This window comes from Cygnus olor, chromosome 1, assembly GCF_009769625.2.
Source record: "Cygnus olor isolate bCygOlo1 chromosome 1, bCygOlo1.pri.v2, whole genome shotgun sequence".
Lineage (NCBI taxonomy): Eukaryota > Metazoa > Chordata > Aves > Anseriformes > Anatidae > Cygnus > Cygnus olor.
In genome coordinates, this window is record NC_049169.1 from 92,856,353 (window position 1) to 92,882,286 (window position 25,934).

General features: G+C 44.8%; 1 long non-coding RNA gene across 1 annotated transcript in view; it reads right to left on the reverse strand.

Moving 5' to 3' along the window:
- Nucleotides 1–5,110: 5,110 nt before the first annotated feature.
- The window catches only part of LOC121075844, a 32,229-nt gene continuing 11,405 nt past the window's right edge, over nt 5,111–25,934 (reverse strand). Inside the window, exons 3-4 of the long non-coding RNA XR_005823193.1 lie at nt 10,620–10,749; nt 5,111–10,292 (exon numbers count right to left, since the gene is read on the reverse strand). This is a non-coding gene — a long non-coding RNA (uncharacterized LOC121075844). The remainder of the gene's footprint in view (nt 10,293–10,619; nt 10,750–25,934) is intronic.

Consider the following 25,934-nt stretch of genomic DNA (forward strand, 5'->3'; position numbering starts at 1 on the left):
CTCACACTTCACAGACAAAATCTGCACACTCAGAGGCTGGGGAATGCACAGTTAAGGGCAGCATCATTTCTGCACTGCATTTTGGTAAATTCAATGAAACAATATTCTAAGCTAAACATTGTACTCATGATTCCAGTTTATATATTCATGGTGGGTTAATAAACAGCTTCTGACATTTTAGTAAGCGCTAAATCAGCGATGGGAGATAGTTACCGAGACTGGCATAACAACAACAGCATGCTTATAAACATCTGCATCATGTTACCAAAATGACTTCATTGTGGTCTGGATCGCTCTTTTTAAAGGGGATTAAGTGGGTGGGAATGCATTACTTTCCATTGCTGGTAGCAATGAGAAACACTACAAACTGTCAAATATAAAGCGCTATATTATGGCAAAGGTGGCAAACTGACAAAACAGATAAAAGTCTAAGTCCAATAAACTCAAATCCTTTCCTTTTAATTTCCAAAGATAACTACAATAAATTGTTTTGTTTTGTTTTGCTTTGTTGTTTTTTTTGGTTTTGTTTTTGTTTTTTGAGATTATTCAGACACTTAGACAGATTTTGAGCCATTGTTTAATTTCTGAAGATATCTACAATAATTGTTGGGTTTTGTTTGTGTGTTTGTTTTTTAGATAATCCAGTTACTTAGACAAATTTTGAGCCATTGTTTATCTCCTAGTAGAACCAACTCAGCTGTACTCCTTACTGAGGGTGGAGGAGTACATTGACAATTTACCACTTTTTTTAAACACAAAGGCTTACCTAAATTTCATGAAAGCAAAAATGCAAATCTCAGTAGACCACCTCAGACACTGTGGATACCAGGGCTTTTATCTAAAACCAAATAAAACTTGGGTTAAGTTTCTATGGTCATTCTTGCTCTTATTCCTCCCTTCCTGATTCATTGTCTCCCTGTTCAGATGGAGACAGTGTGCACCATAGACTGAGACGACTTGCTAGATTAGAAGATGCTCTCTAGCTGTAGTTTTTACAATCTGTTATGAGAACAGTTTACACATTGCTAGATTTTTCTCGTCCTGGTCTTATTGAAGGATCTCCAGCTGTATAATCATTACTTATAAATACAAACTAACAATAAACCCAGTGAAAAACATTTTCTGTCTCTGGGCTGTTCACAAATTTTTTGAATGGCACACCAACAATTCACATCGTGACCTGATTATCGAAATTGCCTGGTGCTGCTGCTGCTTCCTGATTGAATGCCACCAGTATGAATGGGAGCTACTCATAGTCATGCTGTGAGGCACAGCCACTGGTACCAGACAGTTACCCAAATATGCACAAACAAGGAAATAGCATTACAAGAGGGCAGAGGGCATGGCACATGATCCTGCAGCATGTGAGTAACTCACTGATATCTTCTGCACGCCATGTAACTGTTCATCCATGGGTAGCTGGTTTATTTTTTTAAGAGAGCAGCTGCATCCACCACATGGTTGCTGCATGTGGAGGCTGTAGTTGAGGGACAGCAGAAAGTCCTTTCAAAAGGACTCCTTTCAAAATCCTCCGCAGAGGGGCCAGGTTGCAGAAAATTCTGAAGGGACCAGGATATACAGATGTGCAAGATGAGCATACAGCTAACATGGCACAGACGAGCAGAGTGCTTGAGATGCTCATTGTAGTGCATGGTGCGGGAGCACACACGTGATTGCAAATAGCAGCCATACAGGCAGACTCCCCAGCCTCCCGTTCAGCCCGCTGTCTCCACCAAACCCAGCAGAGATTCATCAGAAGGGAAAGCCACCAGTTTCAGCTCCCCCCAGGCCACCTGCCCTCCCAGAGCATGGCCTACTCCTCACCCTGTCCTGCCCCACATCTTCATCACAACCCTGCTCCTGCCACCCTTCCCCACATATGGCAGGAGGTGGAAGCAGTCATCCTGCTGGCTCAGGGTGGTGAAAGGGCTATGGAGGGAGCAGGCACAGGTCTTCCTTACTGTCCCCTCCTCACAGAAGTAGCTCACACCACGTCAGCAGCAAAAAAGAGAAAAGGGTCTGGGACTGAAGGCACTACCTGGGACACAGAGATGCTATCTGGATTCTGGCTGAGGCCTTCTGTTTATTTAGTTCATCAGATATTTGTGTTGTCTTCGGTTTGTTGTGTTTATCACTCCAAATAACATTCTAACTTACGTTATTTGCAGTCACAAGTCTGATCACGCCCAGAGTAAGCTCCTTATTATTGGTGCCTGAGTGCAATAAAGTTTTTTGTTAGCCAAAACCATAAACCATAAATGCCATCCACCCAATCATTGCAAAGGGGAAGCTACAGCTTTGTAAACGAGAATATAAAACGAGCCAAAGAAAATGATCCTGTGCATTGTAACAGCACCTTCAGTCCCTAAACTAGACAAGAAGGTCCCTTCTAGGAGTCAGTAGGGAATGTGGCACCTCTGTGGCAATCCCCAGCATCTATCCCAAACCACAGACAGAGGACAGACAGAGCTGGCTGGGAAGCAAATCCAGAAGCCCTGGGTGAGGAGCTGCCTCCCCATCCTCAATCCAAGTGTGAGGTGGTGATTTCAGAGCTGGAGCTCTGGCACAGATATGGGAGCTGACCTGGTTTTGCAGAGGCACTGAAACCTGTACAGCCAAGGACACAGCCCTGCAAAGGTCTGCGTGACCGCCCCCAGCTCTCCTACCACATTGGCATACCTGAACTTGTGGAGGAAACAGTGCACATGCATTTGGAAAGGCTGGATCCAGTGCCCCAGCACAGGCATGGACAGCGTGGTGCTTTGGGGAGCTCATGGTCCATTGCCAGGCGGGTTTGCGCTAACCAAGAGTGCTCTCTTCTCTTCCCACCTTTACCACAGCAGGCTGGTTTACCACTGAGCTCTCCCTTTTCCCTCCCAGCAGTCCAAAATGCACCTGAGGAGCATAAAAGTGGCTCTTCAGGTCGCTAGATACCATCAAAAGACTATGAGATCATTTGAATGCATCTATGACTCAATGCCTTGATATCTCTTACATCAGGGCATGTCGTGCAAGAAAGCTTTCTGCAGCCTTGCTTCAAGTGTTAGCAGAAAGCCGAGGAGAGATGCTGCCCAGCCACAAGTGGAGTGCATCCCCTCGGCTCTGTGGACGCTATAGCCCATGGGGACAGATCCTGACCTAACGCTACCAACATGCACCATACAAGCTGTGGTTACCTTTTGTTTTCTTTTTAAAGCAGATCCTTCTGGCTCAGCTGGATTGCAGAGCCAATATTTATGCCAATTCACCTGGCATAGGAGATAACAGAGCAAAAGGCTGGGGTGATTAACTCCTCAATCCGTGTGTACTTTAGACCAAAAAGTATGTTGTGCAATGGCTCGATAGCAAGAAAGGTGAGAAGCCATGGCTAAAAATGCAGTAAAACTACTGTAACTTATCACCACTTTCCAGTCTCTATTTGCAACGAACATAGAAAGCCCTGCGCAGGGAAGTGCATGAAAACAGTTATAAATAGAAACTTGCTTCACCTGCTAACAGCTGGAAGCAAAAGAGGAAGGCTGAGCGTTTTACAGGAACTGCAATTAACTGAAATCGAGAGCCAAAAGGTCGCAGCCTGGTCTGATGGGTCGCACTGGGAGCAGGCCAGAGCCTCCATTAAGGGCAGCCATGGCAGCAGCTCGCCCACCACCCACAGGCATCTGGGCCACGGTGGCACATGGGGCCCCTGCCCTGCCCAGGCACCTGCAAGGTGTCCGTGTGGTGGGCACAGGGCTCGCGTGGGCACGCCAAAATGCCTTTCCTTCCTCTGCTCCCTGTTTCAAGAGCTCGGGGTGCTTTGCTTCACACACACACAGGTCGTTGCACAATGGCTGCATTGTCTCAAATAACAACCAACGCAGTGAAATCAGTTTGGTGTGATTATAGGTGGAAGTTGAAGGCTTAGAGGATCTTGTGACGAACGGTAGAGATAGGTCGGTGTGAAACCGAAATCTCCACTGTGTTGTTGTAACCTTCACTGCAAGGCTCGCTGTGCAATTTAACTCCCAGGTTGGGCTGCAAAGCCCCAGAAGGGCACAAAGCAGCTTCATCCCGATAAGAGTGTTTTGCTCTGAGGGTGCCAATGGCAGAGCGCAGGCTGCCTCCAAAGAGCCAACTATGCGAGAGGCCAGACAGGCTGAGATAACAAAAACAATGCATTCTCAGTAATGAGAGCTCTCTGGGGGAAAGGGATGTGTTTTCTCAGCCTGAATCATGATTCAGAAAAAGAGGGAGGGAGTGTCAAAGGTAAGCAGTGTCCTAAAGTGGCCTGTACAGGCAGCAGGCCTGTAAATGAGTGTTCCCTACTCCCACCTCAGTAACCTCCCCATTGCAGCTACTGCAGCTGCTGACATGAGTGGATGGTCCCTTGTGTGCCAGATGTGTACAGCACAAAGACCACATCTCCCTGACTGCCACTTGAAAGTCCACATGGTTTGATCCTACCTTCAAATTGTAGGAATTGAACATAGCCCTTCTGCTAACAACCCCAGCTATAACCAAGGGTTTCAAGTCAAGGCTGAATTTTTGGTTTAGCATGTCACTTGAGCTAGGATTGAAACCTTGCTTTTCTCTTCCTCCACCCTTCCTTCCACAGGTTGAACCCCCCATGACCCAGAATGTCAAACACATTCAGACACCCTGGACGGAGATGTCAGTCAGACACACCAAACAAATCATTTTTTTCTGGGGAAGTGACTGACACTTCAGCAGCTTAAGGACGGATTTCGCTCACGGATGTAGATTGTTTATGAAGGCAGGTTTTTCCTTTCTACCTTGGCAGGCTGTACTAAACAAAACAAAACAAGAATACTGAAATAAGGAAATCTTTTCTAATAGGAAAGAACGCCTTATAAAGCTTGGCAGAAGCACCATCTCCCACACTTGCCCATATGAGTCACGGTGTCACTCAGGAGATTATTTGGTATTTGCTGCCTTGCCTCCAAATTTAAAGGAAGGCAGTAACATGCCGTTCTGCATCTTAGATTCACAAATTGCCTTCTATTTTAACAGTTGACTAAGGCCACTTTCTGCCAGCTTTCTCACAATATAGCTTACTCCTATTCCAGAAAAGATAGGAGATGAACACAAAGAGACAATAAAAGAACCTTGGGAGGTTTCCAGATTGCTTTAATTCATAATTTTCATTGCTATAGTTGAGACATAAGTAATCTTCTTGTTTCCACTCCAGTTACTTTCAACCTCAGTGATGCCAGAACATAATCTTGCACCTCTCAGACACCTCTGAAATAAAGTTACTGCACCTGAAGTTAATTTTTTATATATATATAATTTCCACAACAGTTCAAATGATAATGCAGACATATGGGTATTGTATAATTGATATTACATTCTCAGTAGCTTAGTTTTTGGAAGCAAAGTACAAACATTTCCAGCATGCGCACTTAAAAGAAATATGCTTGCAAAGCGAGATTGCTTCCTATGAGAAAGAAAAAAAAAACAGCTCCTCTTTAAATGACAAACAAAATGCATTTCCTCTTCCCATCCCACAGTAGATGCTTACACATGCATGTCACGTACACACACAAACAAACATTCACATGTGTAAGATCCACCATAATCAAAAAAGGAAAGTGCTGTTAAAGGTCCCCATAGTAACTGGGCAGCATATCATGATGTAAATCAGTACATCTCAGGAAAGCTGCAAGCGTTGCTGTCTTGTTTTGCAATGCTAACCACATGCAGACACACAGACACCAAAGTGCTTTCATGTTACCTCAGTTCTTCTTCCATAAAGGTTGGTGGTAAAGCCCTCCCTGATGCCAATCAAAGTACTGATGGGTTGAGAGCTGATGGCAGTTTTAAATAGCCAAGGAAACTGATGATTTGAAGAACTTAATTCCTCCCATTTTAAACAAATGCTTGTTTCCCTAGGAAAACTCATCAAAGCAACGAGATATTCTGAGAAAAAAAAAAAAAAAAATCCTTCCCCTTGCCATACCCTGTCCTCAGGACAAAAAGATTCTTCTGGATTATAGCTACCCATCTTGACTCCTAGTATGGGCAACAAAAAGGGATATGAAATTCTGGGGCACTCTTCATCTCATCCTGAAGTCAATGTGTGAAATAGGTCAGATGCATCACTGAAAATGTGCCTGAAAATGCCACTTTCTCCTTATTCACGGTAGAAGGAGGCTATCAGCATGAGCTCCCATGCAGACCTTGGAAGACGACCATGCCCTATCCCCATGGGACAAGGGAAGGAGGGAAGCACTGCTCTCTCAGCTGGCAGGAAACTTCTTTCTCAGCTCTAAATCCAGGGACTAGTTAACCTAGTGACACAAACAGGGTGCTCCTTCCCTCCAGCAGAGGTTTGAACAGTATCAGATTTTCACTTAGATGTACCTCCTGCCACAACCAATCTGTAGCCAATCTGCAGGGTGGAGCAGGGAAAGGGTTTTTTTCCCTGGCTCCTGCATCCTTCCTGTACAGGCACCCGGGCATGGATTTAATATAGGAGAATGCAAAGTCATCTTTCCAATCAGCCTTCTTTCTGATCCATTTGGACTTGCTAGTTCATTGTTGTCTGAAGAAATATCTTATTGTCTGTTACTAAAATCCTCTGCAGCACAATCACTTCAATAACAGTACATTCTGTTTTTAAAAAAATGAATTAAGTCCTTGTCCTCATTACATTGCTTGAGAGACTGATCCAGAACTTCATTCTTTGAATGGACTTACTAGTTTTTTAAGTAATTCCCTCATGACAAATTTCTAGCCAATTGGGTTTGTGCCAATAGTGTCACTTAACTTAAGTACCTCTTCTCCCTCTATGATTTATGTCCTCTCCCTGTTCCTAAAAATACATTTATAAAGAGCCATCATATCTTATTCCAACCTTCATTTCTCCATTTCCAAAACCAGTGCCTTTCCATGGTTTTTCCTCAGGATGGCACGCCATTCTTCTCACGAGTAGCACCTGTTACAGTTTAATTAATTAACTGTTGTGAAGCATGGGTCATCAAAGCTATATAAAATATTTCATTGAAGAATGCGTGTAGATATGGACCAATATTGCCCTGTTTCTACTCAGAAAAGCCCTCACCCAGTAAGTCAGATTAATCACTATCTTCTCTTCCAACTCAGTGTCATAGTGGTGGTTTATGGCATCCTCGTACAGACCTAAGTCTCTTTCTTCCTTTGTGTGCCAGCAACAGTAAAAGTTTCTCCTATTCTCTTCAAGTAGGGAGCTTCATATTTTGTGCTACTAAATTGCATCTGCTTCTACTGGGAAGTAATAAAGATGAGCACTAACGTCCAAAACCATTGGCTCTCTAGGGACAAACAGTACTTTTTCTTTCTGGCCTAGATAATAATCAGAGAAAGGAAAAAAGAACTAAGAGTCTTTTCCAACTGCTTTCCCCAAAACCAGCTGATTTCATTCCTCCCTGTGAAAAAACATGATTGGCATTTGTGATTTTATGCTGAGGAGCACGTTTGCCAGTTCTGCTTGATGCAACTCACGGCAATGTGAATAGCAGCTGCTGGTTTTTTTGTTGTTGTTTTTTGTTTTTTTTTTATGAAAGTGAAGAGAAGTGTGAAAACCAAAACTATTTCATTCCAGTTACAAATGTAAGGAGTTTTGCAATGTCATTCATTTTCCTAGGTAATATCCAAATATTTTTTCTTGCTATGCTCCAGCCAATATCCATTTGAGCTTTCATATGAGGAAAATAAAATAGATTTGAATTACACAAAGCCAAAAAAACAAATCAACCACTATACAAGCTTAATGGTACAATCTCCTACAATTAGAATATGTACAGAATATTTAACCTATACCATTATCCCCTGTTAAAAGGTAACAGGGTGTGGGAAAAGAACCATAATGAGATATTCATAGAGCTATATATCTGACAGGAGGTCAAATTAGGCCACAACACAGGCATCACCAGCATAAAATAATGGGATTATTGTTGCACTGAAGAAAGACCCCTGTGTCTGATCCTCAACTAGATTAGCACTGCTCAACATACATCAAAGGATGTATAAAGGAGTCATATCTGATAGACAGTGCTAGAGATCCCAGCTGCCTCCTCCTTTTTTTCAGTTTACAAGAAAAACAACTGCATTTAGAGCAAGTTACCAATCTTTTTCTAGCCTACTTTTTTTTTTTTTCCAGCCTACACCAATCCTAATTCCATTACTTACAGCAGTGAGAGATGGCTTAAGTGGCCTTTGTTATACAGTCCAACATCCTGGGCAACCGCCTTGCAAAAGGAAAAGGACAAGGAAGACTTGCAAACAGACAAAGCACCACAAAATAAACTATTGGTACAGTAAATGTATGCATTTCCTACCCACCACTGGTGAGGTATGCCTGTTGACAGGGCTGATGGCATTTTAGTAGATGTAATATGGCAGCAAGCAGCTCTTCAAGGAGCACTCACAGCAAAGGAAACTCTGTTAACATCACGTTGTGTGCAGTCTCTGTAATCCAGCAAAGGCTTTGAACATGAGCTTTTTGAACAAAAGCATGTAAACTGCTCACCCCCTCAACATACATGCTCAAGAGGACGGCCAAACCCGGGCCACAGAAGGTGTTTTTTCTGTCAGCAAGTACCACTTTGTTCTTCTCTGAACTTCTGTCTCCTAAGACAGAGAAGTGAGAATAGCCCTTTGGATATTTCACTGGGAAATAAATAAATAAATAAATAAGATGCAAATACCTATTTCGCTGCTGAAAGTATTATGCTCATCTGTTTCCCTGTCTCCAGTGGCAAACTTCACATAGTGCTGCAGAGCCTTCAATATAGGCAACCACTGTCTGAGAGCTGTAGGTTCAGGTGGTCCTAGCATCATGGTCTTGCTCAAAAGAACATTTAATTCACATCTAAAAGGGAGATAGCCACTGCCAAGAGCCACGCAAGTTTTGTACCACTATAGCTGCACTGATACAGTTAAACTACCGCTGGTGTAGAAGCAGTTATGGTGGTAAAGCAGTTACATGAGCCCTAGGCTACCAAACCACATGAAATGCACCTGTATGGTTCCTTTGCTGAATTATAAATCATAGGCTCCCAAGCTGCCTGCATCTGAATCCTTAAAAAGGACTCAGAGAGTTTGGCTTACAGCTGCTGAAGCTGTAGAAGCAGGGCCCTAGAGACTTTTAAAATGAATTATTGAGAAGAATGAAAGGAAATTATTTGCAAATATTTTGCTGTCTGTACCTCATTTGTGAGACAGTCTTGCTTTCTAAGAATGTGTTCAGCATTCAGCTCCTTCTACCACAGGGGTGTCAAAACAGCTTTTATCCTCAACTGATTGCAAGCAGTTTTGTTCAACTGTTTATAATTCATTCAATTTGTTTTGTCAGGAAAGCATTATTTCTGCTTTTGTAATCTCTGACTGAGGCCCTTTGAAAGGAAAAATATGAATAATGATCAACAAATAATAGCACTCAGCGACTAGGGAAATAAATGCTTGCTGCCACACACAAATCCGGGCATTTATCTGAAAGACAGCTTGCTGAGCATGCAGGCAAGCAACACCTGACCCTCTGGGGGCAGCTACCTGTCCTTACGCTTGCCTACATAGCAGCTTCTGGGCACCCTGTGAAGCCATGGAGCAGTCTGGTTTTGCCCAAGCCCCATATTAATACTCAGCTGGTCACTGGAGGCTCTGTCCCTGTCCATCCACCTGGCACGCAGGTGGCCTTGCTGTAGGATACTGACACGAGGACTTTCTGCCCTAGCTTGTGAAGTTGCCATGTATCCCCTCCCTGAAACTCAGGTGGTGGCCACCTGAAAGTGCATGCCCTGGACAGACCGTCCTCACTGAAAAATTTCAGACTAGCAGCTTAAAAATGCTGGTAGAGATGGAATTGGGTGCTCTTATAAATGGAGATAGCCCACATGGTCAGAAGAAAAGGAAAAAAAAAAAAAAAGAGAGAGAAAAAGCATTTAGCCCAATTTTTAGTTTCCTAAAGAAAAGAGGTTGATGCAGCCATGGGCTTCTTCATGCATTTGTTCCCATCCATCCTCCCACTGCCCCATCACCAAACTAAGCCAAATTTCCCGAGTACTGAGTTTTCAAAGACAGCAATTTCCTAGAAGTTTCTCAAGCTGGCAGCTGGCAACAGGAGGGAGAGCTGCATCCATGGCCAAGGAAAAGGGCATGGAGGTTCACACATGAAGTCTTCAGGATGTCTCTCAAGCACAGAAGCCACGTCAGTCATCACCTGCTCTGTCGCAGGCACCAGTGAAGCAAACCACAAGGCACAGAGCTGTAGGAAACCGGGTTTCGCCCACTCCCAACTTGCGGAAGCGCTTGCTCTGGAAGTGGATTACAGAGAAGCATGTCATGACCTGGTTGCACACTCACTGTACGTATGTCTGTGTCCATAAGCAGGTAGACTGGGGCGGCAGCAGGAGCTGCTGAGAGTACACTGCCATGGGTTTTCACAGCCCTGCAGCACTAAGGACTAGGTTTGCTCCGTGGCCAGAGAGCTCATTTTCCTGCTCCAGCTAATGGAACATTCAGCGAGAAGGATGCCAAGCCACTTTTAACAAGGAGGCCACCCAACTGCATGATTGTCATATGATGTACAGCTGTTTTAATGAGAAGAAAAGGCACAAGGTGAGGGAAGAAGAAGTACTTACCAAAAGGAAGTGTAACAAAATCCAGCAAGTTCCTAGTGCTTATTAAAACAGTCACTTCCATTCTGCTGCTCTTCAGACCCATCAGATGTAAAGAGTCAGCCTAGGGAAGGGCAGGCCAGGCCAGGCGGTCCTGGGGGAAAAAAAAAAAAAAATTGTACACACAGCAAAGTTATTCTTGAAAAGGTTTTGGAGGAGGCTGAGTGACTGCCATACACAGCGCATGCTGAATTGAGATGGTTTTCCAAAAAATCCCAAGCCACTGTTTAAAACCCCATCCCACAAGGTGCTGAGAGCAGCAAATGGAGCCTTTTCCCAGTAGTTTTCATAAATCCTCTGAGTGACTTTAGTAGTGGGATGCTGTTATGATCAAGTTGCATTGGGCTGTTAAAAAAAAAAAAAAAGGCAGGAAAATATTTGTTCTGCAGAAGCATTTTTGTTAGCTGGGGTTTGAGGGCTACAGCCTGGTGACAGCTGAGTGTCTAGAGGTTGCATCCATGCCTGGGAGCAAAATTCACTGACAGGAATGGCCAAAAGGATAACCAAGACAGTGGAAGGGCCTGAACATGCTCCTGGGCATATCAAATCAATGGGCAGTGCTTGAAGCCATGGGCAGTCCTTCATCCTTGCAGGGAACTGATCTACTTTCAGGTCAGTTTTCTGTGAAGAACATTAATTCTTGCTGCCACCAGGATGCTTAAGTGCGAGTGGATGCCGTAGATCACAGAGCAAACAGAATTGAGGGTAGGAACCCTCCTCAGACTGAAACCACCACACATCACGCCCAGCAGCTGCAGCACAACGATCCACCTCAGAGTGTGGGAACCATATGATTTCTCTCCTCTTCTCCCCATCCATCCCCTAAAAAAACAGTGGCTGGAAACCTGAGCCAGAGGTACTCATAGGCATCGTGTGAAAGAAAATCCATCCAGTGTTGAACCTTAAAAATTAAAAAAAAAAAAAAAGTTTCTTGAAAAAATATCTATGGTAAGTCTGCACCATCCATATGGGTTTTCAAACCTGTTATAACATTTGCACTGAAATAAAAGACCAGGGTCACTGGTAACACAGTACAGAAGACAAAGAGACCTGGGTAAAGCTAAGGGCACACCAATCCATTGTAACAAGCCAATTAGTGAAAACCAAAGTACTCAGGTGTGGGGGGAGAGGGAGAAACAACACTCAGTAGGTGTATTAAGTAAGCCGTTTTTTTCAACCCAATGCAAATCCGAATGCTCTTTTCTGTTTCAACTGATGCATGGTTTCCATTGCTGTCTTAAGTTTTTTGTTTTCCATTTTTGAAGGCTATAGATTTCCATCTCTTGCCCTTGCAACTGTTTCGGTGGTTTATTATTTTCCAGCTACTTCTGATTTGCTCAGAGAATGCAGATAGGCCAGCTACAATAAAGTGTCACAGGATATAAAAATTATTCATGAGAAGTAAACTTCTCTGGCCTCTTGTTGCACCCACAAACAAGAAGATCGAAATGAAACGTTAAACAGGAACCAGCCCACTGTACGCGGGAGACAGCTGTTTTCAAATCTAAACAGCTCCCTATGCTTTCTGACCACTGGATCCAACTCCCAGCTGACTCTGAGGATCAAGAGCATCCTGCCCCATAAATGCACAGATGTCTTCAGCTCTGAGGTCACTCACAACTAAATGTTAGAACTGTTGAGAAGTACGTCAGTTCACCTCTTCTACAGACAAAATGTCACTTGGACCTGTAGCATTGTTTTAAGATGACCAAAGTCTTCAAAGGACATGGTCTTGCCTCTCAAAACTAAGTTACGATGAACCAAGAATATAAATTGTGTATTCTTTTTTTAAAGTGGGTGCATGGATTTTGTTTTTGGTATTTACTCACCACTGTTTCTACATTAGCAGAAAGAAATACTGGAGCCACATTCATCAGCTCATTACACATCCTCCTGAAACAGCCCTACATGGCTTTCCCCTCTGGCCACAGTCCTGTGAGTGACTTGGTTCATTTGCAGCAGAACCAATCCTGACCTGTCACTCTGATGTCCAACAGCCTTCTCATTATACAAATTATCTATTATTAACCAAGCAGATACAAAGCTCCAGCCAAATGTTATTAAAAGGCTCCATAAAAAGCAAAACACTTCAAACTGAGCAAAGTTGCACAGTTTTCTACCTTTTTGCAGCCCTTCATGCAAACACAAAATGATCAGATAGTGTTTTACAGGCACATCACTTTAAACAACTTTTTCAGTCATTTTTTTTAAGCAATACACCAAAAAACTTCCCTGAGATTTGGCTGGCAAGAGAAGTCAGGAAACATTACTCACAGCTTTGATTTAAGAAGTTTTAATCCCATAGCTGCAGCCACCCAAACAAAGGGTTAAGACTCACTCAAAACTGCCAAACACCACGTTGTCTACCAGCAAAACCATAACATATTGTAGCTGAGGAGCCTGTAGGAAACTCAGTAAGTTCTGGTTAAAGAAAAAACAAATGATCTGTTCTGCTGACCTGTTTAAATTGAACCCAACAAACTGGCTGTTCTTCAACAGATGCTCCTCCACCAGAAAACACCTCGGTGATTTCCAAGCTGCTGCCAGCCTGGCCATGGCAAATGCCTAGAGAAGCCGTGCTAGCTGACCCAGGAGAAGGACCAAGTACACCCTCTGAGGGGATGCCAGCCCCTGAGCAGCAGCACAAATACTGTTCCTGATGTACAAACCCAGCACCTGCAAAATGATCCTAGGGAAAAAAAAAGATTGGAAACCTTGGATTAAATTCCTATCGGAATACTTCAACTGTTCTGAGCTCTGGCAACAACTATGATGCTGCTAATGGCAATTACATATGTCTGAAATCCTCCTAGTTTCTGCTACTTGCCATTTGTAGGTCATAGCAGTTCAGAGGGGCTTTGATTCTTCACTGAACTTCCAGGAGGCATCACATTGTGATTAACACAACAATATTTGCAAAAGGAGAAGTAGTCAAGCTTGATGGCCTTCTTGCCTAGAGAAAGCTTTGAATGATAAAGAATCAATGACCATCCAATAAATCCTCCATATGCTTTCCCACAGACAAATAATTCTTGAAGAAAATATTTTCAGCATAAGAGCTGAACATAGGAATATGAATGAAAGACAAGCAAATATTCTTAAGAAAGTCCTTTACGTTTTCATATGGCTGCCAGAAAGTAAAAGTAATACCAACTTCTCTGTTCCCACCCTCAGTGAGGAGTCTGTAAATCTTTCGGAAAGAAAGGCAGGCCACAACCATTGCTCAGGTCTGTTCACAGTAAAGCTTAGTTATTGGAGGTAACTACAAAACTACAGGTCAGTAGTTTTGTCTGCACACCATGGAAGACTGATTTTTTTAACCCTGTCTGCTAAAAGAAAAAAAAAAAGTGTCTGCTGGGGAACTCTGTAAATTTTGGTGTTAGAGTGGTAACAGCCTAAAAAAAGGTCTGATGGATTAACTAACTGCATGGCCCTAGGAAAACAGCCTCAGAGTTTTGAGGAGAGAGTTAAAACATGAAACTTTTAGCTGGGAATGCCTGGGTTCAATTTCCAGCTTGGTTTCCCATGTCTCCTTGAGAAAGTGACTGAGTCCTTGCATCCATTACCAGCTGTAAGAGCCAAAAGCCTGTCAACAACCAAGTGTGCAGAAATTATGATTGTGGAGATCAGGTAACTCCGAACTGAAGCCCATAGTGCAGGAGAAGCTGGGGGGAGGATTCAGAGAGAACACAAAAACAAGTTAGTTACTGAGTGTTAGCAAGCTCATAGCAAAATCCTAATGGAGATACAGTTGTCGTGTTTTTTTACCACAAGATAACTAAACAAGGACAACTTGCTTCCCTCCACCCATGAGTAACCTCACCCTCTTTGCTTCACTGTATGTATGGTATTTGCAGTGAGTAAACCAAATGTAAACTGCAGATAGCATGTCCCTAATAGGATGCCATGATGTGCATGCTCTTTAAATCAATTATATTAATCTTTTAATTAACATAAAAAGTCTTAACTGATGGTTTTGAAAGCTTCATTTCAAAAGGCCTCATTTTCCTAGGTGTGGATGGCTCACTTCACACATGGACACAAACATCCAAAATCAAAGTCAGCCTTTGAAATGGCAGACCTTTGCTTCCAAGCACACGCTTTGTTAAAAAAAGAAAAGCGGAGGCTGAGGGCAGCCATTCACAGCCATAGCCCCACAGCAGTTTTTCCATTCTCTTTAGTTGTAGCCTCTGAAGGGGAACATGATGCCAAAAGGTCATATGCTGCCATCCATCTGTCTGTGGAAGTGTCACAGACTGTGGGATTCCCCTCCTAGGGCTTGTGAACAGCTGTGCCAATAAGTTTGGGGTTTTTTAAATAAAAAAGAGCCCCACCACTACCATTTGTTTCTTTGAATGGAGCCTACTGTAGTCTCTCATGCTTGAAACCTCAAGGACAGAAAGAGTGCAAGCCCCGAAGTGAGGAGAGCCACTGAGGCTTGCCCTCCCCGCAGGTCTGCCTCTGCTCCTGCAGAGAGCACGTGGTGCACACGATTTGGCAGGGAAAGCACTTTGGACCACTGAAGCGATAAGAGATGTTCATCGCAACATCACAGCTTTGTTCCAGGTGTTAAGAAACCTTTCGAAAGCCCACTGCCACTGGACGTGGGTGGGGAACAAGCACCATGCACTGCAGCACCCACAGTGGGCTTTCCTGTGCTGCAGTGGGTCCAGCAAAAGGACAGAGCAGAAGTTTGGGGGTGCCAAGAGCTGGCAGCTCTCCTCTCAGTGGGGATGTCCTTAGAGAGCCAGTCCTCACAGTTCTGTGGATGGACAGGGTTCACAAGCTGAGTTAAAAGGGGTGGAAAAGAGGAGCTATCATGCAGAGTTGCAGAGAAGGACTTAGGAACAAGGGCTCCCTAAGAGCATTCGTAATTTCTAAAATCTGTTGCCATGCTAGGACCTTGCAGTTTTGTTTGCAGGCTTGCTCTTGAGAGTAGACAAGTTTGGGTGTGTTTGGGCCCAACTGGCTATTACCATGATAACCAAGTCCCCAGCTATTTGCTAAAGCTTGCCTGGGGCACGCACTGCTCTCCCTCCTGACAGCTGCCCTGTCTGTACCTGAGTCAGGCAGTACCTCCTCCTTCTTCTCCTCTCTCCTCCCATCTCCATTCCCATCCCATCCCTACAGAACTATCCCCACAGCCTCCTGGCCCTTGGCAAGGTGGGTGGTGAGGACAGAAGAGAGGGATGGCACCAAGCCACCAGTGCCTGAGCATGGCTACTTCTGTCAGCAGCACACATCCCCAGGGCTGTTAGGGTTTCAATCCACAAAAGTGATTCAGCAGAGGGTCAACAGGATCCAGTGGGCCACAACCGGAAGAAACAGAAATAATGCTGGAAGTGTTAGGATACAGCAGAGCCAGGACTTCCCCACCACAGCTGGGGCTGGGCTGGCCACTGCTGATCTCAGCCGTGTCAAGGCAGAGGAGGAGCTTTAGTTTTCCTGGAAGCCACAGAGCTGGCGACCCACCATGACGAGAAGCATAAGTCCTGCATCAGCACACCCCAAGAAGGGAAAGCATTGTTTTTTGGCTACTCGGGTCACACACTGATGGAAAAGATGTGTATTTACCGACTTCCCAGTTGGAAGGGTATGAACCATCCGTGATTTACTGGGATACCTAATTAATACCCAGTATACATAAACTGAAAACTATGCCTTGCCGTGTGCTTCAAGCTGTGGAACAGAAGCTGCCACTTCTCCAATTAAGAAAAAAACAGAGCGGTTTATTAAGCACAGTTGTGGGAACATAGTTTCAGTCTTCAGTGGGTTCATCTGAATATTTTTCCATTTCAGTTCATGTAAGTTCACGCCCTTTGGGTTTCACATAAAGCCCTAGGGTCTGAGCAACTCAAAATCTCAAAATCAAAATGTCAAGTTGAAACGAAACCATAAAAGGTATTTGGATTTGCATGAAAACGGGCCCAGATTTGCTTCAGGAGTTCCTGAAGCCTGGTAAAGCTTTTGAAGAGTCTAATCTGAGTTTTGTGGTTTCAGCTCAGACTGAAACCAGCACAAGAGAACAGATGCACTCCTTTCAGGAAGCCAAGGCAGAGGAGAATGATTAAGAAGCTATGAGAACAAGAACCACAGGGAAAGAAAAAATCTCTAAAACCAGATTGTCAAGTGCCAAACACCAAGTATTAGGAATTAAAAGGACATGGGTCACATTTAAGCAATACCAACTCTTTCTGAGGATCATGCCCTCACAACAGAATCACAGAATCACAGAATCGTCTAGGTTGGAAGAGACCTCCAAGGTCATCGAGTCCAACCTCTGCCCTAACACTAACAAGTCCTCCACTAAACCATATCACTAAGCTCTAAATCTAAACGTCTTTTAAAGACCTCCAGGGATGGCGACTCAACCACCTCCCTGGGCAGCCCATTCCAATGCCTAACAACCCTTTCGGTAAAGAAGTTCTTCCTAATATCCAACCTAAACCTCCCCTGGCGCAACTTGAGCCCATTCCCCCTCGTCCTGTCACCAGGCACGTGGGAGAATAGACCAACCCCCACCTCTCTACAGCCTCCTTTAAGGCACCTATAGAGAGCGATGAGGTCTCCCCTGAGCCTCCTCTTCTCCAGGCTAAACAACCCCAGCTCCCTCAGCCGCTCCTTGTAAGACTTGTTCTCCAGACCCCTCACTAGCTTCGTTGCCCTTCTCTGGACTCTCTCGAGCACCTCCATGTCCTTCTTGTAGCGAGGGGCCCAAAACTGAACACAGTACTCAAGGTGCGGCCTCACCAGAGCCGAGTACAGGGGGACAATCACCTCCTTAGACCTGCTGGCCACACTGCTTCTTATGCAAGCCAGGATGCTGTTGGCCTTCTTGGCCACCTGAGCACACTGCTGGCTCATATTCAGCCGACTATCAACCAGTACTCCCAGGTCCTTCTCCGCCAGGCAGCTTTCCAGCCACTCATCTCCCAGCCTGTAGCGCTGCTTGGGGTTGTTGCGCCCCAGGTGCAGGACAACAGGACCTGCACAGGACACTGCAGTCTGGATGAAAGCCCACCTGCAACAACACCATATGCCCTTCTGCCCATGTGTGAACATCCTGTCCATTGCATTGCATAGCATACTCCCTGAGAAGCACAAATCCTCCAAAACTCTTCTTTTCATGGGGTTCTTGTCACCGTATAAGTAAACTCACTCATACAGTATTCCAGCCACACAAGAGCTAGGGAAAAACAAATCTACTGTTTTTATGCTCTCTGGCTAACATCCATAACATCCACCTGTCCCAACATCAAATATTTCAAATTCTGGCTTTGATCTTTAAATAAAATTAAAAAAAAAAAAAAAAAAAATTCATGTGCTATATTTATTCATATTGTATTTTTTTCATGACATAAAAATAAGCACATCGGAGTGACAAGTCAGTTTAGTTGAAAAGATGCAAAAAAAAAAATATTCAATTAATAAATTAACATTTCTTTCCATTAACAGTCTATACACTGCATTAAATTATACTCTTTACATTAACATAATTTACATTGACAGGAAGCAGAGGAGGTTACTTCCTGAGTAGGAGCTGATTGATTATTTTAGATTTAGCCTCTTGGCTGAGCAATTGAGTGTCTTAGAAACATCACGTCCTGATTAATGTAATGTTATGAATAACATAAGTGGAAACTGTGAAACTCACAAGTGTCTTGCTTTGAGAGCATTTTGCCTCCTAAAGATGCATAAATTTTTATTGGTTTTACGTGGCAAGATTTTGGTAGCAGCAAAAATGCAGGGGTGGCCGCTGTGAGCAGAGTCCAGCAGCTGCCCCATGTCAGATCAGAGCCTGCTCCAGCTGGCTCCAAAGGGACCCGCTGCTGGCCGGAGCTGGTTGTTTGCGCCTCTGTGAGAGCAGATTTAAGAAAGGGAAAAAGGACTTCTGCAAAACAGCAGCTGGGAGAGAGGAGTGAGAACCAGCCCTGCAACCCCCAGGTCAGTGCAGCAGGAGGGCAGGAGGTGCTCCAGGCACGCAGCAGCAGTTCCCCTGCGGCCTGTGCAGAGGCCCCTGGTGGAGCAGGCTGTCCCCCTGCAGCCCATGGGTCCCACATGGAGCAGATCTCCACGCTGCAGCCCGTGGAGGAGCCCCCGGTGGAGCAGGTGGATGTGGCCTGGAGGAGGCTGCGGCCCATGGAGAGCCCCCGCAGGAGCAGGCCCCGGGCCGGAGCTGCAGCCCGTGGAGAGGAGCCCACGCAGGAGCTGGGGGCCTGGGGGGGAGCTGCCACCCATGGGGGACCCGTGCTGGAGCAGTTTGCTCCTGGGGGATGGACCCCGTGGTACGGAGCCATGTGGGAGCAGTTCTTGAAGAGCTGCTGCCTGTGGGCAGCCCCCGCAGGCTCAGTTCGGGAAGGACGGCATCCCATCGGAGGGACCCCAGGTGGAGCAGGGGCATGGAGTGACCGTGAAGGAGCGATGGAGGTGAAGTGTCTGGGACTGACCACAGCCCCCATTCCCTGTTCTCCTGTGCCCCCTCCTCAAGGGGAGGAGGTAGAATCCTAGAATCATTAAGGTTGGAAGAGCCCTCCTAGACCATCTGGTCCAACCATCCCCCTACCACTAATGTCACCCACTAAACCATGTCCGTAAGCACCACACCCAACCTTTCCTTAAACACCCCCAGGGACGGTGACGTGACCACTTTCTTGGGCAACCCATTCCAGTGCCTGACTACTCTTTCTGAGAAGAAATGTCTCCTAATTTCTAACCTAAACCTCCCCAAGGATAGAAGAGGGTGGTTGGGGGGGGAAGGTGTTTTTTAGTTTGTTTTTAGTTTCTCACTGTTCTAATCTGCTAGTAATAGGCAATAAATTATATTAATCTCCCTATATTGAGTCTGTTTTGCCTGTGACAGTAAATGGTGAGTGATCTCCTTGTCTTTACCTCAACCCTTGAGTCCTTTTCCCACTGTATTTTCTCCTCCTCATCCTTTGAGGAGGGGGAGAGAAAAAGCAGTTGTGGTGGTGTTTAGCTGTCCATCAGGGTGAAACCAACACAATACTTAACTTCTAACCTGCAAATTAAACTTTCTTCATGCATTTTTTGAAAAAAAAAATAAGAGAAGAAAATATAAATATGGCTGAAATGCCTTTTTTTTCCCACCATTAACAGAATACTTAGTTTCACTGCCAAACAATTCATCTTGTCAAAGGAAATCAAATGGTTTCCCATAGCTTCTGCATTAGCTTGAATTCACATGAACTCAGAGTGTTACTTGAATGCTATGCTGTACTCCCAGGACCATGCGCTGGGGACCTGCGACATTCCCCACTGATGTTCTCATGAAGCACCATTGTAGGTCAGCTAGTGGCATCTCCAGCATCTGAACATTTCATTTCCATTGATTTCCCTATAGAATAGATCACTATTTTAGCTTCCAAATTTCATCTTTCATCACCATTTTGCACTCTCACCTTTCTTTTCATACAGTATGTTACACTCATTTAACCTATAAAGCCTTTTATTCTCTTTTCCCTTTCAGCAGTATTTTTTGCAATTTAAATGACTTCCCATTGGTTTGTCCCGTTCTCATAGCACAGACACTCGCCTTAGCCACAACTTCTATTTGAGAGTCCATCGTAAGTGTTATGGCAAGTAGCATTCCTTGGCTGCAGTCCTTCCCCAGGGAGGATGGCTAGTTCTTTGCACTGCCAAAAGCTTTCTGCATCCAGCTAGCTAAGATCAGGCCCTGGCATTGAAAGGATGCTTGGTCATGACATTTTCATTGAAATCAACAGGGGTTAAGTGCTTAAGTAGGCATTCAGGCTGGATCATACAGTCTCTAATATACACATTAGATATGAAAGACAGTACACTCTTGCATTGCAAAGATAAGTATGAGATTTTTTTGGAAAACTGCAATGGGATTGCTTTTCCATCTGACTACTCAGCATCAATTTTGCCAATACCCTGGCTCAGGTAAAAATGGCTGTGGGGCAAAAGTTCCCATACCCAGTCACAGCAAACCAATTGCTCAGGGATCCCCCCCTTTCCAAATGATGTGGTTTCAATATGTTTTCATTCAATATTGTAGAAATAGACCAGAGTAAAATATAAATTCTTAAGATACAAACCAAAACCACATCAATTTACTCCATCTAAACAACACTAAAGGGCTTTATTTTCTTCCTTGGAAGGAAAGGTTTCAGGGAGTAGTCTGAAGCCCTGTTTTTCAGACAGTTTTGACCTTTGGGGAGAAAGAAACCCCAAACAATCAACATTCTTACACACAGCAGGATTTGAGTGTCCAGCCTGGCCCCAGGCAGGGACTGCCAAGCGTGCAGGAGGCAGGCACACACAACTCTCCATCCCTAGCTGATGGTATCCTGAATAGCTCAGTGCCTTGTATAGTTCCTGACCTTTTTATGGTCAGTTTTTTTGTTTTGTTTTTCAAAAGAAGCTTCAGCCTCAAAGGAACAGCTGCCCTGGCAGCCAGACAAACTGGAATTTCATTTAAATAGCATGGTTTAGTTGGCTGTCCTCACAATGCTTCCACGTGGACTTCAGCCTTTTCCTCACAGAAGAGAAATAAGCTGCCCAAAAAGGCAAGCACACGGGTTCCATGGACAGCTTGCAAGGTGGCACAGCCACTGCTGTAGAAGGGAGGGCTGGGCATGCTAGTATTTCTCTCCCTACAGATGTGTATGGTCTATGCTCAGAGCTACTGCTGCATCAGGGTCAGAAGTGGGGCACAAGGAGAGTCTCACAGCTGAACTACAATGTCTAAAATCACTACACACAAAAAAAAAAAAAAATAAAAGGAAAAATGGGAAATAATAATACAGGGAAAGGGAAGACAGTAGGCCAAAGGAGTGACCCCTTGAGGGTAGCTGAGCCAACTGGACTTGCAGTGTTTACCCTGACATTTGCCTCTGACACTGTGTCTGGTCTGTGGCCTAAGGCAAAAAACAAAAACCAACAACAACAACACAGAGAAAACCAGTGAAAATATTAAACCCTCTATGTTACACAAAAAGAGAAGCACAGCTGGAATCATTTTGAGAAGGTCTGGGGTTTGTCCTGTGACAGTTTCATCTCTGTGGTTTTTCTTGGTATCGATGCAGTGAGGAAAGCAGACAGCTGTATTTCCTTTTTTAACAATAAACACAGTCCTAAGCAGAAATTGCCCAGTACACAGGGGATTGGAGCCCGCCTGGTCTCTCTCCCTTGGCGGTGCAGGCCGGAGCTTCCCCTCAGGCAACACCTCAACCCCCAGGAGGGCCACGTGCAACGGCAAGGCCCAAGAGCAGAGACACGGGGTGTCATCCAAGCCCATCCTGCTACACCTCCGCTCCCTGAAACCAGCCAGGCTCCAGTTTGGAAGACTATAAGAGGAGCACAGGCATACAGTGATTTTTCCCCCTGAATATAGACCCATAGTCTGGCACTATACAGCTCAGGGACTTCCTGAGTCAGAAGTAGTTTCTGTGTATTTAATAACCGTGATGGATTTTTTTTTGCTCCAAGGCTGAACAGAACCTTGTGCAAAGACACGCCTTTCTCTATTCATTTTAAATATGCCTCTTGCAACGTCTGGCTCTTCCCAGGCATTGCAGGGGGCAGGAACAGCCTCATCTGTGAAGGCCAGCAAGGGCAAGGTGGTCTCTTTGCCTCTCCAGGAACAAGGCCAGCTGGAGATCCTCAAAAACGAGGGGCCGGGCAAGCACAAGCCCACCCAGAACTGGGGTATCCTATCAAGGGAAGCAGCACAGAGCCAGTGAGGCTAGGCTAGCCTCAAGGCCAAGCAGAAGATATGAGCCACGAAACCCATGAAAACACAGATCCCGCAGCGGAGCACCAAACTTTCTCGAGGGCATGGCGTGCCAGCAGACACCTAAATGCAAAGCCAGCTTTTCCCCCAGCTCAGCACATCAGGCACCATGTTCTTTGGAAAAGCTGACTCACAGTGTTACAAGCAACGTCAGCAGCTCAAACCCTGTTATTTATCTGTAGGACAACAATGTCTAGAGGCCCCAGGCGTGGCGTAGCATTCCTCCAACTTGGCGCTGCGCAATCCCGCAGGCTGCAAGCGGTAGCTCCAGGAGAGCTGGCCTGGCATCAGCAAACGCGGGCAGCTTCTCAGGACACTCTTGAGCAGACATGGCTTCCCAAGGGCTACAAGCCATCCCCTTTCTCTTTTCTGATCAACCACATCACTGCAGAGAGTATTTAGATTCAAAACCACAGTGACAGCCCCTGGTGGCTCTGTTGCTATTGGGGAGGTCCGCTTAATTTCATCCCATGCAGATTTAGCCCCACTGGGTCCGCGTCACAGGCGAGACAGACACAGGCAACCAGCATCCCTTTCTGTGGGTCATGTAAGCACGCCTAATCTTCCATCAGCCTTCGGGGAGGAAGCTGCTGCTCCCACTCCGAGCTCGTGTTTTGCTTCAGCACATCAGGAGCTTTTTCTGTGGGGAAGCAGTGTGGCATTTCCACGGCTCTTGCTCATCAAGACCTCCTGAAAAAATCCAGCTGCAATTTCTCCTGTGCACAGCCATTTAGAAGATTTAGTAAAATAAAGCTCATGCCAGTAGGGAAACAGACAGAAATCAGCTGGCATCAGCTTCACCACAAAATGGACACAAAGCAAAACTGGGAGGTTTCTCAGTCTTATGGCCAACACTGGAAGAAAAGAGAGAGCTCACAAACAGCCTCACACAGCTGGGGAGAGACATCACTTAGTGATCTGAATCAGCTATACCTCAATTTCAGAAGCCCTGTGCAGACTGAAATGCTTTCTGCCAGCTGCCAGGGAGGTCTTTTTAAACTACAGAAGAAAAAGTGAGCTACCCCAAGCCAAGGACAGAGAGGAGAAAGGCAGGTCTGGTAGACATGGACCCAGTGTAGTGCATAAAGATCTAGATTCACATCTCCTTTTTGCCCTGACTTTCTTTGTGACCTTGGGCAGCCCACCATAATCCTTCTCTGCAGAAGTTTTAAGTATTTTGTGTGTGTGCTGAAAGGGCCAGTGTTGAGCACACTGGCAGACAAGCTGTGTGCACACCTGGTCCTTATTGGCCATGCTGGGGAAAGGCACCATAGTACAGGACATCAGGAGTGACCCTGGCCAGCTAGACATCCCTTTTGTTTGTACCACTTTACAGAACAAGAAGCATCGCAGTCTCCCAAAACATGCTGTCATCAAGGAGACTGCAGTCTGCTCTGAAAAGGCCTAACAGCTTTCCTCCAGAAATCAAACTGTTCTTCACCATCCACCTCATCCTAAATAAAAGACGGAACTGGTGCCACTGCTACAAGACATTACAAATCTTGCCATCCCATCTGGCCCACAGCAAAGTAGATCAGAAGAGGAAAAGTCCTTGCTGAACCATAAAGACTGGCATAGCATGTTTCCTCAGATTTGGACCCTGTCTTGAAGACCTTCCACCAAAATTATGGGATGGCTCCTTACACTGTGTGAGTCAGCAGGGACGCATGGCTTTCTGTGGAGAGGAGGAAACGTTCCCACAGATAAGCAATACGATGTACCTATGTGCTTTCAGGAGGCATTCCCATAGTAACTTGTTAGACAGAAGCATTTGCTTCAACAAGATACCTGCAGAAATGGGCCAGCAGTTTAACTTTTGGCACAGAATGAGCAACAGGGTAGGTCCTTGTTTCAAATCCGCAGCTCTAAGACAGACCTTGAAGATCTGTTACCAAATCCTAAACTATCAGGTCAAGCTAAACAATAGAATCCGGAAAGTAATTGGAACAACTATTTGTTGTTATAAATACTCAAGTTTCAGAATAGAGCCTTAAGCACATATGCATCTTTGAAGGCTACAGTACGTGTTTAGAAGCACCAAGTCAGGAAGCTGAACAACGAGATATATGGTGCATGCCACCATCAGACCACCCATGTACGCCGTATGTGTACACAGTATCACAAAAACAGGAATTTGATAATAAGCCCTTATCATTAGATAGAGATTGCTGGGTTGTGGGTCTGGGGGCACTGGGGCTGCCCACACAGCTTCATCGCACTACAGCATTTGGGCGTTGGGATTCAGGTTTTGCATCTCAAACAGGAACAACTCTACGTTGATTCATGCCAAAAACAACGGGGATTTTTGGTATGATCACAACACCAGACGTCATCTTCCTGTACCAGCAAGGGTTATTGAAAATGACCAGCCCGACTTCATAAAAATATCAGCGTGTGTATGGCGTGGTCTGCTACCACTCTACACTCACACTCATTGTGGTTTCTGGGCACACAGCAATAGACTGCCTGCTACAGACTGTAAACAAAAACACAGGTTGGGAAACCAAAAAGGTAGGAGAGGACTCATGCATGCACAGATGCAAGATTTCACAAGGAGCAAAACAGAAAAGCCTGGACAGATCCGTATCCAGTTGAGGTCAACTAACATTTGCGGCTGAATCAGTACAAAAGAAATAAGTGAATAGGAAAATAATCATTTCCTTTACTTCAGAAATAGAAACAGTGTCAGGCACAGGAAGTACATGTTCTCATGTTTAGATTTTCAAATAAATATCGGATGAAATGACATCAAAGAAGAAATAGAAAAAGCCTGGGAAAGTCCTTTTTTGTAGTCTTTGCTTTGCTTTCCTTTGCATAAAGGCAAGGTTTTGCCTTATTTCTACATTTGCAGTTTCGCTGAAATCATTTCAATGGTACCTGAAATTCAGCATACGTCACATTATAAACCATTCAGCAACTGAGCAGGAAAAATAGTTGTGTGGGTTAAAAAAAAAAAAAAAGAAAAAAAAAGAAACCACAGGTTACTTCAATTTAAAGTTTGTTATCTCCTTATAAACACTTCACAAAGAGAAAAAAAAAAAAAAAAGAAAAAAAGTGACAGGATCAGCACACAGGAATTACTTACTCCAGTAAGACCATAAAATAATTGTTAAAACATTTTTTTGCCTACGTAATCTACCCAGTCTTCCTGCATGTGGACCACTTCCCATACTACTGGACCTGGTGACTCCTCTCAAAGGTCCTTCACTGTTTAAAGTGTTCCTATAAAATTTAAGGGGCTTGGTGCAAGCACAGTGAATGTTCTTTGCATCTAAATTACTCCTTTGCTTCCGTCTTCTAGTGCATCAGGTTTACAAGGAAAAGGGCATTCTGGATAACCCAGAGAATTTTTTGCCAGTGGTAAACTGTGAACACTCCTTTCTGAGAGGTGAAGGATGTTTTCCTTGTATTTGAGACTTTGAGCCTGGGACGCTCTCTTCAGTTTCCGATTTAGCCTTGATTCTTTCTATTCCAATTGTAATGTGTTTCTGGGAACCGTTTCC